At 43.7% G+C, this 14,411-nt stretch overlaps 1 protein-coding gene across 7 annotated transcripts in view; it reads right to left on the bottom strand.

The window, feature by feature from the left end:
• The window catches only part of ENTPD5 (ectonucleoside triphosphate diphosphohydrolase 5 (inactive)), a 368,562-nt gene that overhangs the window by 8,494 nt on the left and 345,657 nt on the right, over positions 1–14,411 (bottom strand). The gene's annotated exons all lie outside the window — the stretch shown is intronic.

Raw genomic sequence — 14,411 nt, 5'->3', positions numbered from 1 at the left:
AATGTTGGGTATCATTAAGAAAGGTATCACGACCAGGACGAAGGAAGTCATCCTGCCACTGTATCGTGCATTGGTGCGCCCACACCTGTGTCCAGTACTGGTCGCCGTACCTCAAGAAGGACATGGCGGTACTTGAGAGAGTCCAGAGAAGAGCAACTAAGCTAATAAAGGGTATGGGGGACCTCTCATACACTGACAGACTGAAAAAGCTGGGGCTTTTCTCGCTGGAAAAGCGACGACTCAGAGGAGACATGATAGAAACCTTCAAGATCATGAAGGGCATAGAAAAAGTGGACAGGGACAGATTTTTCAAATTATGGGGAACCACAAGGGGGCACTCAGAGAAATTGAGAGGGGAAAGGTTTAGAACAAATGCCAGGAAGTTCTTTTTCACCCAGAGGGTGGTGGATACATGGAATGTGCTACCGGAGGATGTGATAGGCAGAAGCACGCTACAGGGCTTCAAGAAGGGTCTGGACAGGTACCTGGAGGACAAAGGGATTGAGGGGTATAGATAAGAGTAGAGGTAAGGTTAGAGGGATAGGATTAGAGGTAATTTGTAAAATTAGACAGAGACCACTGTTCAGGCAGTGGGCCTGATGGGCCGCCGCGAGAGCGGACCGCTGGGCGAGATGGACCTCTGGTCTGACTCAGCGGAGGCAACTTCTTATGTTCTTATGTTCTGACTTCAAACTGGCATTCAGCACCATAGTATACTGAAGCTACCTGTGCTTCCTTTGTAATCACTGCTGAAACCAGCCTGGGCTGGAAATGCTGCAGTCCGCTCCTACCCTTCTGGCCATGATCACTGCTGCCACCCTGATCCAGAAGTGTGTGGTCCTGATCCTTCCCTGCTCATGTCTTCTTTCTACAAACTCTTATCATTGAGTGGAGAACATAAGAACATAAGAAGTTGCCTCCGCTGAGGCAGACCAGAGGTCTATAACCTATCTCTATTCCTATCCCTATACTTACCTCTACTCCTATCCCTATAACCTACCTCAACACCTATCCCTATAACCTACCTCTACACCTAACCTTATAACCTACCTCTACACCTATCTATACCCCTCAATCCCTTTGTCTTCTAGGAACCTATCCAAACCTTCTTTGAAGCCCTGTAACGTGCTCCCGCCTACCACAGCCTCTGGAAGCGCGTTCCATGTATCCACCACCCTCTGGGTGAAAAAGAACTTCCTAGCGTTTGTTCTAAACCTGTCCCCTTTCAATTTCTCCGAGTGCCCCCTTGTACTTGTGGTTCCCCATAATTTGAAAAATCTGTCCCTGTCTACTTTTTCTATGCCCTTCAGGATCTTGAAGGTTTCTATCATGTCCCCTCTAAGTCTCCGCTTCTCCAGGGAGAAAAGCCCTAACTGTTTCAATCTGTCAGTATATGAGAGATTTTCCATACCCTTTATCAGCTTAGTTGCTCTTCTCTGGACTCCCTCAAGTACTGCCATGTCCTTCTTGAGGTACGGCGACCAGTACTGGACACAGTACTCCAGATGCGGCCGCACCATTGCATGATACAGTGGCAGGATGACTTCCTTCGTCCTGGTCATGATACCCTTCTTAATGATACCAAACATTTTGTTTGCTTTCCTTGAGGCTGCGGCGCACTGCGTTGACGCCTTCAGTGTTGTGTCTACCATCACTCCCAGGTCTCTTTCAAGGTTACTGAACCCTAGTAGTGATCCCCCCCATTTTGTAAGTGAACGTCGGGTTCTTTTTCCCCACATGCATGACCTTGCATTTCCCTATGGTGAAGCTCATTTGCCATTTTTTGGCCCACTCTTCCAGTGTCGTTAGATCCTTTTGGAGATCTTCGCAGTCTTCCGTGGTTTTAACCCTGCTGTATAGTTTGGTGTCATCTGCAAATTTAATGACCTCACATTTTGTTCCCACCTCCAGGTCATTTATGTAGATATTGAACAGGAGCGGTCCCAGCACCGACCCCTGCGGAACTCCGCTCGTGACCCGTTTTCAGTCTGAGTAATGGCCCTTTACATCAACCCTCTGCTTCCTGTTTGCCAGCCAGTTTTTGATCCATCGGTGGACCTCCCCTTGCACCCCATGGTTCTATATCTTCTTAAACAGTCTTTCGTGTGGTACCTTGTCGAAGGCTTTTTGGAAGTCAAGGTAAATGATGTCTATAGATTCCCCTTTATCCACCTGGCTGTTTACCCCCTCAAAGAAGTACAATAAGTTTGTGAGGCATGACCTACCCTTGCAGAAGCCATGCTGACTCGACTTTAGCTGTCCATTGTTTTCGATGTGTTCACAGATGCTGTCCTTAATCAGTGCTTCCATCATCTTTCCCGGGACTGAGGTCAAGCTAACTGGCCTGTAGTTTCCTGGGTCACCCCTTGAACCCTTCTTGAAGATGGGCGTGACATTTGCTATTTTCTAGTCCTCCGGGATCTCTCCAGTTTTTAAGGATAGGTTGCATATTTGTCAAAGTGGCTCTGCTATTTCGTTCCTTAGTTCCTTGAGTACCCTTGGGTGAATGCCGTCCAGACCTGGCATTTGTCGCTCTTTAGTCTGTCTATCTGCCTGAAGACATCCTCATGGCTTACCTCTAATTTGACCAGCTTATCATCTTGGTCCCCATTTACGATCTCTTCGGGTTCCGGAATGTTGGTTGTATCTTCCCTCGTCAAGACTGACGTGAAGAACTCATTTAACTTGTCAGCTATCTCTTTTTCTTCTTTTACCACTCCCTTTCTGTCTCCATCATCCAAGGGTCCCACTTCCTCCCTTGCCGGTTGCTTCCCCTTAACGTACCTGAAGAACGATTTGAAGTTTGTTGCTTCCCCCGCCAGTCTCTCTTCGTATTCTCTTTTTGCTTCTCTAACCACTCGGTGACACTCCCTTTGGTGTTCTTTGTGTACCTTTTGGTTTTCCTTTGTTTGGTCTTTTTTCCATTTTTTGAACGATGCTTTCTTGTCACTTATCGCCTTCTTCACTGCATTTGTTATCCACACTGGGTTTTTTTGCACCCTTTCCTGAACTTGGGGACGCACAGGTTCTGTGCTTCGTGCACAGTACCCTTGAGTAGGGTCCAAGCTTTTTCTACGGACTCCATCTTCCTTGTGTTGCCGTTGAGTTTCTTTCCCACCGTTTTCCTCATGGCATCATAATTCCATTTTCTGAAGTTGAGTGCCGTCGTTGTGGTTCTTTTCACCTTTGATGATCCAATTTCAAGCCTGCAATGGATTGTGTTGTGATCGCTGTTTCCTAGTGGGGCTAATACCGCCACTTTAATATTCACTGCACCATACAACTCAGACCTCTGACTTAAGCCTGATCCAACCTATAGACTATAACACACTGTAGGACGTACCCTTGATTCTGTCACCTGACTCCCTTTTCTGTGCCTTCTCTGCCATAGACTGGTACAAGTAAAGGAGATCAAATGGTAACCAATATCCATGCCTCTTAAACTTCCAAAAACCAACAAACAGTGGAGGTCCAGAAGATAGTTGGTATGCAATTTTATTCATTAAATCAAAAAGTCTTGTGCAGTGGCTTGACACGCATATGTTTCGGCCTCTACGGCCTGCCTCAGGAGCCTGCTGCCTTGGTTAAATCCTGACCAGGCCTTTCTATAGAGCTGAGTTTGGAAAGTTTCCTTGCTAGAAGTCCAAGGTTAGCTTTGGTTTCTCTCGTAGCTTGACCTCCTGAGGACAATAGGCCTCTGCTCTGTGACTTCAGGGCTGCATCAGGAATGAAACAGGCTCCTTAGAGGCCGAAACATGTGCATGTCTAGCCACAGGGCCGCCATCAGAAATTTCTGGGCCCCTTATTGAGCAATCCTATTAGGCCCCCCACGCACCCCTTCCCCCCCCCGACCCCCCCCCTTCTTCCATGGGCCGCATACACACATACTCTGTCGCCGCACTCTTTGACCAAAAGATTTGTAAGCCTGCAACCACGTCAAGGTAGACTCTTTCAGCAGAGCCCTAACCTAAACTAAACTAAACTAAACTAATCTATACCTATCTATTCTAAACTAACATATGTCTAATACTGAACTAATAACAAACTAACAAACATCTGCATAATAAATAACTAATAAATAATAGTGCTAGTAGCTATAATTCACTTTTGAATGTAAAATCTCAGTTAAGGATTTCTTTTGACCTTTGTAGGCCAGAAGTAGATCACAATTGCACAATATTTTTTGTAACAATGTGTTTTTATAAATACTGTAAGCTTAATAAATATATCAGAAAAAAACTACACATCTGAGCGCATATCTGAACATACACATCTGAGCGCATATCTGAACATACACATCTGTATGATCCCATCCTCCTCAGCTTGCCTATAGCTGCATCATGCATGTTAAAAATGTACGATATGTTGATATGTGCACCTTCCTTCCTTCCCATCCATCCTCCTCAGCCTGTCCTTACACATCCACAGCTGCATGTTAATGATGATGTATATGTTATGATGATAAATAAGTGCATATGAGCACATCATTAACATGCAGCTATGGATGAATATATAATGATGTTATGAGTGTGCACCGCTTCCTTCCCATCCTACTCAGCATTTCACATACAGCATGTTACATTACACAGACTTTGTGTAATGTAACATGCTGTATGTGACATGCTAAGGAGGATGGGAAGGAAGAGGTGCACACTCATAACATCATTATATATTCATGAATCAATCTGATAATCATCACCACCAGGCTGTGTGTGTTATGAGATGGAGGAAGAAAGGTGCATGGGATGGAGGAAGAAAGGTGCATGTTTAAATTGCGTGGGGACAGAAATCCCACCCGTCCCCGCCAAAGTCCCACCCATCCCCGTGAGGACTCCTACCCGTCCCCACCCATCCCCGTGAGGAATCCCTCCGTCCCCACCCGTCCCCGCGAGGAATCCCCTCCGTCCCTGCCCATCCCCGCGAGGAATCCCCTCCGTCCCTGCCCGTCCCTATAAATTACAGAAATAGTTATTTCATTTAATTATGCTACTGAATTAAAGGATCTGGTAGAAACCCATTTAAAAATAAGCAAAAAGACTTTATTAATTTGGAAATATTAATTGGGAAGAATACATACTTTGTAAACGTGTTTCTACCAGAGCCTCTAATGTTTATAAGTTTTTATCACCACAACTAATATCACCCCAATTTCTTCATTCTTACTCAACTCTCCAATAGAATCAGTATCTTCCTTAAAAATCTTAGGCGTAATCATTGACACTAACCTAAATTTTCATAATCACATTAGTCAAATCGTTAAATCCTGTTTCTATAAACTCCGTCTAATACGATCCATTTCTTCATTTTTAGAACCAAAATCTATTAACATACTTATTCATTCTATGATCATTTCAAAACTAGATTACTGCAACTCTCTGCTGTTTAACGTACCTTCAAATAATCCAAAACACTGCAATAAAACTCGTTCATAAAGCAAAAAAATACAATCATGTAACTCCACTACTGATCAAATCCCACTGGTTGCCTATTAATCACCGAATCACTTTTAAAATAGCATTCTTAGTTTTTAAAGCTCTGTTATTTAATGAACCACAGTTCATATCTAGACTGATTATTCCATATCATTCTCCCCGATCTCTCCGGTCGTTATCTCAAGACCTATTATCAGTCCCTTCTTTAAAAATAGTGGGTACAAGGAGAAATGAAATGTTTTCTGTTTTAGCTCCTCAAACTTGGAACGCTCTGCCACTCTATATTAGAAAAGAAAAAGACCTCATCTCGTTCAAAAAACTTTTAAAAACATTTTTATTCAATGATGCTTTTATTAACTGATAATTTAAATTTTTCTTTTTTTTTTTGTTCTTTCTATCTTCTTCCTGTTCCATTCTTTTCTTTTGCCCCTTCCTTATGTGTTTTTACCCTTTTTGTTTCTTCTTTCCTAGACCGAGATAATTGTAACTTTTCCCCCTTCTTCCTAGTGTATCCAGTTAGTCATGAAACCTTTTAGGTCTTAATACTGTTTGTTATCTATATTACTGTTTTTAAAATTTATTAAAATTTGTTTTAGGACTGTTTGTTCCCCCATAAGTTGTTTTAAACTGTACATCGCTTAGAAATTTTTTATAGGCGATTTATCAAATAAAATTGAACTTGAACTTGAACTTAATATACTACTTTATCCTGAAGCAAAAAAAAAAAAAAAAATAATAATAATTTTTTTCCTACCTTTGTTGCCTGGTTTCTGCTTTCCTCATATTCTCATTTAATTCCTTCCATCCACTGTCTCTCTTCTTTCTGCATCTTCCATTTGCTCTGTTACTGTGCCTCTCCCTTTCTCCCCCCTCCCAAATTGGTCTGGCACCCATCTTCTTCCCTCCGCTCCCCCCATAGTCTGGCATCTCTGTCTTCTTCCCTGCCAGTGTCTTCTCCCCACTCTCTCTTCCCCATTTCCTTTCAGCGTCCTTCTCCCCCCCATCTTCCCCATGTCCTGTCAGCATCCTTCTCCCCCCTCTGTCTTCCACATTTGCTTTCAGTGTCCTTCTCCCCCCTGTCTTCCCCATGTCCTTTCAGCGTCCTTCTCCCCCCCCGTCTTCCCCATGTCCTTTCAGCGTCCTTCTCCACCCCTTTGTCTTCCCCAGTGCTTTCAGCGGCCTTCTCCTCCCTCAGTTTTACCCATTTCCCTTAAGCGTCTTTTCTTCTCCACTCCACCTTTCCTCCCTTTCTCCCTCCCTGCCCCTTCCTTTGTGGTGCTTCCCCACCCGACCGACAATAGAACAGGCCCAGTCGGACAAACCTCCCTGCCCTGTAGCCGCAAATCTAAATTACCTTCTTACAGCAGCTGGAGTATTGAAGCTGCTGTAAGAAGGTAATTTAGATTCGCTGCTACAGGGCAGGGAGGTTTGTCGGCCGGGCCTGTTGTCGGTAGGTCGGGGGAAGCGCCACAAGGCTAAGGGGACCTGACCGGCTGTGCACACTCCACCCCCCCCCCCCCATGGCTGCACCCGGGGCGGGGCGGGGTGGACCACCCCCCCCTTCGATACACGACTGCCTTTTCCCTACCTGCCCTGCCGCAAGCAGCCGACCGGAAGTCTTCCCGATGTCAGCGCTGACGTTGGAGGAAGGGAGGGCTTTGCTTAAGCCCTCCCTCCGACGTCAGCGCTGACATTGGGAAGACTTCCGTTCGGCTGTGTGCTGCGGCAGGGCAGGTAAGGAGAAGGAGAGGAGACTATGCTTGCGACCCTGGGGGAGCCCGGGCCCCCTGTCAGCTCTGGGCCCCTGAATGCAGGACTGGTAGTACTGCCCTGATGGCGCCCCTTTCTAGCCACCACACAAGACTTTTTGATTTGACAAATAAAATTGCACACCAATTATCTTCTGGACCTCCACTGTTGTTTGTTGGTTCTTGACTTTTGTGTAGAGGCCTTTCTCCTGGTTTCCGTTTCTTAAACTTCCAATGCACACCACTGAGATCTTAGTAAGCCGACACTTGTATCTCTTGAAGCTGCCAGACTTTTTTTTTATCAAAGACTTTCCTAAGGGTGGTATCCCATTACAAAGCTAGTTCAACTAAAGTTACCCCTCCTATCCCCCTTGAAAAGAGGAGACTGAGAGGGGACATGATTGAAACATTCAAGATAATTAAGGGAATAGACTTAGTAGATAAAGACAGGTTGTTCACCTTCTCCAAGGTAGAGAGACCAAGAGGGCACTCTCTAAAGTTAAAAGGGGATACTTCTCATCAGGGTAATCTGTTACCGGATCTATCTACTAGTAGTTCACTTCACAGCTCCCTAGCTAGCTTCCAACAACTTCAACCTCTCTGTGGTTACAGCAGCCTTAAAAACTATGAGGGTAACAACAGCACCTCAAATGTCTTTAAGTGCCTCTTTATGATTTTGGGCCCAAACAACCATCTTATGGATGCAGCCAGTTTTTCTCAAGACTATGTTCCCCCTACCTGGAAAGCAGCTATCATACTCCTGAAGATGAAAGATTACAATGGTCCGACTTAAACAAACTCTACAAAAAATACAGCCACGCAGCCTGCAACCTCAACTATTGCCCTCTATACCTGTTAAAAGCCTCCAGCTCAAAATTCTGCACTCTCCTCATACAATGGATACAATCCTTGCTCACAGATGTCCTTTTTCCACAAGATCTCAGTGAAATCATCATCACCCTGATCATAAAAGACCCCAAAATAGCAACAGATCTACTATCCAACTACAGATCCATAGCCTCAATACCATTATAGGTCAAGCTAATGGAAGGCCTCGTAGCTAAACACCTTACCAACTACCTAGAAAACCACAACTTACTCCACCCTACACAGTCTGGTTTCAGAACCAACTACAGCACAGAGACACTACTAGGATCCCTCCTGGACACAGCCAGACAACACCTCAGCACTAGCAAAAAAATGCTGGTTATACAACTAGATCTCACTGCAGCATTTGACCTGGTAGAACATGACATTCTACTACAAATACTAGAAATAATAGAAATCATAGGAAAGGTGCACACTTGGTTTCAAGGATTCCTACAATCCAGGACCTACAGAGTAAAGACAAAGAAAAATCAGAACCATGGTCCAACCTCTGCGGCATACCCCAAGGGTCGCCTTTATCCCCGACACTCTTCAATCTCTACATTGCATCTTTCGGCACCTGCCTAGACAACTTAGGCTTAACTTCTTATAGCTATGCAGATGACATCACCATCCGCCTTCCTTTTGATCAACACACTCCATGACAGACAAACTACATAGAACACTAGAAACAGTGGCTACATGGATGAAAGAACACAAACTAAAACTGAACCCAGACAAAACATTTATACTTCTCGAAAAAAACAAAACCCTAACCATAACAAACCTAGTAATAAAACCCCAACCATAACAAACCTAGTAATAAACTCCATCACATACCCCATTCAACCCACCCTAAGACTTCTGGGAGTGATGATAGACAGAAGCTGTACCATGCACCCACAAATGAACAAAACAATACAGAAACCATGCGAAACTTAAGGCAAATCTGAAAATCCTTCGACAGAAAACAACTCCAGCTCATGGTCCAATCCCTAGTCCTAGGACTTCTGGACTACTGCAACATCCTCTATCTCCCCTGCCCCGCAGTCATGATAAAACAACTACAAACAGTATAAAACACAGCCCTGAGACTGATCTATTCACTGAAGAAATACAACCACATCACCCCCGCTTACCTCGACTCACACTGGCTCCCAATACAAGCAAGAATACAATTCAAATTTTACTGTCTATTATTTAAAGCCATGAATGAAGACAGTCCAGCCTACCTGAACAATCGCCTTATCTGAACTACCGCAACCAGGCAAAGGAGAACCCAGACACCATTCACACACCCCTCAAACAGAGGCGTCAAACGCAAAAAAATGTATGACAGCCTACTGGCTACGCAGGCAGTGAAACTTGACCACCAACTATCCAATCTACTGGTCACGACACCAGATCACAAAACTTTCAGAAAAGAAATAAAAACTCTACTATTCAAGAAATCCATTAAGACAAACTAACTCCACAGGAAGCATTTAATCCCCCCAAATAACCCGCTCAACTATGTAACTCTTCTGGAAATGTCCAGATAACCTCTTATGTAATCTGCCCTGAACCGCAAGGTAATGGCGGAATAAAAGTCACTAATGAAATGTAATATAATATAATATAATGTATGTAAAATTGTAACCCGTTCTGGGCTCTTCTGGGAGGCCGGGCTAGAAAATCGGAGACTTCAGCAATTGGAACCCAAGCACAGTACCGGGTAGAGCTTTGGATTCTTGCCCAGAAATAGCTAAAAAGAAAAAAAATATATATATTTTTCTAATTGAATCAGGGTGGACAGGCTGGATGGACCATTCAGGTTGTTATCTGCCTTCATCTACGATAATTACTATGTTAAAATCGACTAAATAAATAATACAGCCAGTATGCCACTTTCATGACCAATTTTTCTTTTTGGCATCCAAGTTCTGTTGGTACCATTTTTAGAAATACTTGGGGTTTCAATCCCAACCTCCTCCTTAGTTCAACAATGCTTCTTCTAGTTATGTATGATTCTTTTGTTTGTTTATTTATTTATCTTCTGCCATTATCTAGGGCGGGTTACACACTTACACACAAAATATCAAACATATAACAAACAAGTCGCATCAACGACAAACAGCACCATAACCATAAAACAGTCCAGACCCTTAGAATATGTTGGTGACCAGCACCCTGCAATCAACAGTCTCCATTCCTCCTCAGTTGAAACAATCTCAGACCCTATATTTCATCTGACAGAATAAGTGCCTTTTAAGTAAATTCTTAAAATTCTGTATATAAAATGTATGTAAAATTCTGTATATTCTGCTTTAAAACCTTGACTGGATCATCCCCGATATACCTGTCACGTCACTTTGTGTTCCAAGGCTCTAACCGAACACGCAATGCCCACCTGTTTGCCTTCCCCTCGCCAAAGGGATGTATTTACAAAAGATTCCTGGACAAAACCCTCTCTTTTCAAGCTGGCAAATGGAATGATTGCCTTACCACCCTCATCTCTCTTGCCCCATCCTACCTATCCTTCAGAAAATCTCTCAAAGCTTACCTCTTTGATAAATTTCTCTAACTCCATCCTTCCTTCCTTTCCTCTCCTTCCTCACCTATATACCTCTTCTTCCCCGGATCTTACTATCCTCATCCTGCACTCCCTTGTAACTGTATATATTCCTTTCTCTCCTCTCTTCATCCTTCCAAAGTATTAGATCAATGTAGTCTTGTTAGAATGTTTATTTCTTATTTTTCCTCTATCTCTATTTTTCACTTCTTTGTTATTCTCCAGGTACTTTAGTTAGATTGTGAGCCTTCGGGACAGTAAGGGAATTTCTTAGTACCTATCTTACTTTTTAATTTTAATTGTTACTGTTACTGGTTACTTTACCCTGGTTAATCTGACTCTGCATCTTCGCTGTAAATGTACAGTCTCTTCTCCTGTAAACCGCTCTGAACTGTTTTGTGGTATTGCGGTATACAAAAATAAAGTTATTATTATTATTATTATATTCTGCTGTTGACGAATATACTCAGGGAGGTTGTTCCATTCCCTGGGAACAATGCAATGGAAGATACTATCACTGTATGACATTAGCCTCAAATCCCACAGAGATGGAATTTGCAGATCAAAATGGTCAGTAGACCGAAGCAATTGAGGTGGATCACGTGGCAAGATATTCTGGAGCAGGTATTTGGGAACCAATTTATGCAGGCACATGAAAACATTAACCAGTAACTTATAACATATCCTGTCCTTTACTTTCAGCCAGTTCAAGCTTATGTAATATTCCATTACATGCTCACGTCTTCCCAATCTAAACAGAGATCTTAACACAAAATTCTGGGCAACCTGTAGCGCCCACAACACTGTCCCTGGCACTCCCAAGTATACCAAAGTACAATAAGCAAAAACTGATAACACTACTGTCTACCAGATTTTGATCTAGTGACTAGTGGTGTGCCCCAGGGCTCGGTTCTTGGGCCGATCCTATTTAATATTTACATCAATGACCTGGAAGAAGGAGTATCCAGTGAGATCATTAAGTTTGCAGACGACACAAAGCTATGCCGGGCAATCAGATCGCAGGAGGATAGCGAGGAACTCCAGAGCGACTTGTATCAGTTAGAGAAATGGGCAGAGCAATGGCAGATGAAGTTCAACGTGGAGAAATGCAAAGTAATGCATTTAGGTAGTAAGAATAAGGAACACGAGTATAGAATGTCAGGCGCAACTCTGGGTAAGAGCGAACAAGAAAAGGACCTGGGTGTACTGATAGATAGGACCCTGAAGCCGTTGGCACAATGCGCGGCAGCGGCAAAGAAAGCAAACAGAATGTTAGGCATGATAAAGAAAGGAATCACGAGTAGATCAGAGAAAGTCATAATGCCGCTTTATAGAGCAATGGTCAGACCACACTTGGAATACTGTGTCCAACATTGGTCTCCCAACCTAAAGAAGGATATAAAACTGCTGGAGAGGGTGCAGAGACGAGCAACGAAGCTAATAAGAGGTATGGAGAACTTGGAATATGAGGAACGACTCAAGAAACTGGGACTGTTCTCCCTTGAGAAGAGGAGGCTGCGAGGGGACATGATCAAAATGCTGAAAGGCATCGATAAAATAGAGCAGGAAAATAAATTATTTACATTGTCCAACGTGACACGGACAAGAGGACATGGTTTGAAGCTAAGGGGGGGACAAGTCCAGGACAAATGCCAGGAAGTTCTGCTTTACACAGCGAGTGGTAGACGCCTGGAATGCTCTCCCAAAGGAGGTTATTAAGGAATCCACTGTGCTAGGATTCAAAGGCAAATTAGATGCACATCTCCTTACGAGAGGCATAGAGGGATATGGGTGACTAAAACTACATCAGGTGTATACTTGACTGGGCCTCCGCGTGTGCGGATCGCCGGACTCGATGGACCATGGGTCTGATCCGGAGATGGCAGTTCTTATGTTCTTATGATCCCGAGCTTTACACTCTTTTTATCCCATTTGCTGATATTGTACTCCCCACCCTCCCCATCACTACAGCATCTCCTAGCATCCAGTTTTTCATCTTCTCTGTCCCTGGCCTACTCTCGAATGTCTCATCTCCCCATTTAAAATTGCAGATCTCACTAGAGAAATTGAAATCCCATCTGAAAACCTTCCTCTTCACCTAATCTAGGGCACTGCTCTCAGTGTTAGTCTCCTGTTTCTTTTGGCCAATTCTAATCTCATATCTTTCCTATCATATACTGTACTGTAGTTCCTCTATTCCTCCTACTCCCCTTCTCTACTACTGTGGCTATTTCAACATTTTGTCTCTTCTATGTCCCTATTTAGAAATGTAAATTGGTCAGTTAAACTTTGATGTGCACTAATTGGAGGCACTTAATAAATCTAAAGCTTAAAAGAGAGAGATCACATACGAGAGCAAGGCAGTTGAAAGGGATGAGGTGAGCCTAGAGTGCATAAGTGGGAAGGTATCTGCCTCATGAAATGGTATTACTATGCCAACCCCTCCCTCCCCCCCCTTTTCACAAGAAAAATGACTCAGGATTAAAATTAGGTGAGGATTTGAGGGTAAGGGAGAACAGAGACTCTGAGAACCAGGAGGAATTCTGGAGACTGAGACTAAATGGGGACTTAAGGATGGTAGGAGTGGGGGTTGAGAGGTTAATTAGGAACTCAGAACTTCCACAGTGAGAGCAAAGCAAGAGTGTGTTAGACAAAGTGAAGTATTTGAGACAAAGCATCAAAATGTGGGGCTGATAAGGTAAAATTCTGTGAAACTAAAGGACATGGAAACAGAAAAAGTGGAATGCACCTTTAAGGTTACATGGTGTTGCTTCCTGCTCCCGATTAAAGGCCATATGAATCTACCTTGAAATGGTCGCTTTGGAAGCTGGTAGACACTTACGGGCTGCACCTACAAGCACAAAGAGATGATCCAACAGTCGAAACTCATTCATCACTTCCAGATAAAAAAGAAGCATTCTGCGAACATCCAACAATTTCAGGGACTTTATCCCTCTTTTTGGAGCCTGAGGAAGTGAAGATAGGCAACTGTACTTCCTGGTTAATTGGAAACCACTTTTGGTAAGAAAAAAGGTACAGTACATAATTCCACTCAAGTCCATTCCCAACTCCGAAATTCTGAAAAAGGGTTTTTTTTGCAGGAGATAGCCTGCAGTTCTAATACCAGCTGAGCTGAAATGATCACCACTAAAAACATTGTCTTAACCTTGAGGTCCAACAATTAAGTCTGCTCTAGTGGCTCATATGGCGCTTTAGATAGCGCCTGTAGGACAAGATTAAGATTCCACGATGGCAAGGGGAGTCGTACTTGAGGATGCAGGTGCAAAGCCCCCTTCAGAAACCTGGCCACATCTGGATGTGAGGCCAAGGACTTCTTGTGCACTTGAAGTCTGAAACATGAAAGACCTGCTATTTGAACCATGAGGGAGGCCATTGCCAGACCTTCCTCCATCCCTCCTGCAGAAATGCTAAGACCAAAGAATCGGAGCTGACACCGGGTCCTTACTCTTCTGTGTGCACCAGCCCCTGAATACTTCCAGGCTTTCGCATAGGCAGCTAATGTTGACTGTTTCTTGGAACATAAGAGAGTGGCAATCACCCCATCCAGATAGTATTTTTGCGTTAAGACTGTGCTCTGGATCCTGCAGGTGACTGGGCCCTGCGTCAGCAACTTTGACAAATCCAAAACTTCACCTCACCCCAAAAGATCTAGCACCTGAAATGTGAGGACGCTAAAGAAAGAGCGCCTACTGTGAACCCTTGAAAAAGCCCTGCTTGGGTGAAACGGGTCCCGTCGGGGCGTGCTAGTAACTCTGCACTATTAAAGAAAAAGAAAATAAATGAATGAATTAT

Source organism: Geotrypetes seraphini, chromosome 7 (assembly GCF_902459505.1).
Source record: "Geotrypetes seraphini chromosome 7, aGeoSer1.1, whole genome shotgun sequence".
NCBI lineage: Eukaryota > Metazoa > Chordata > Amphibia > Gymnophiona > Dermophiidae > Geotrypetes > Geotrypetes seraphini.
The sequence above is the reverse complement of the archived record's forward strand: the minus strand, read 5'-3'. Positions and strand labels throughout refer to the sequence as shown.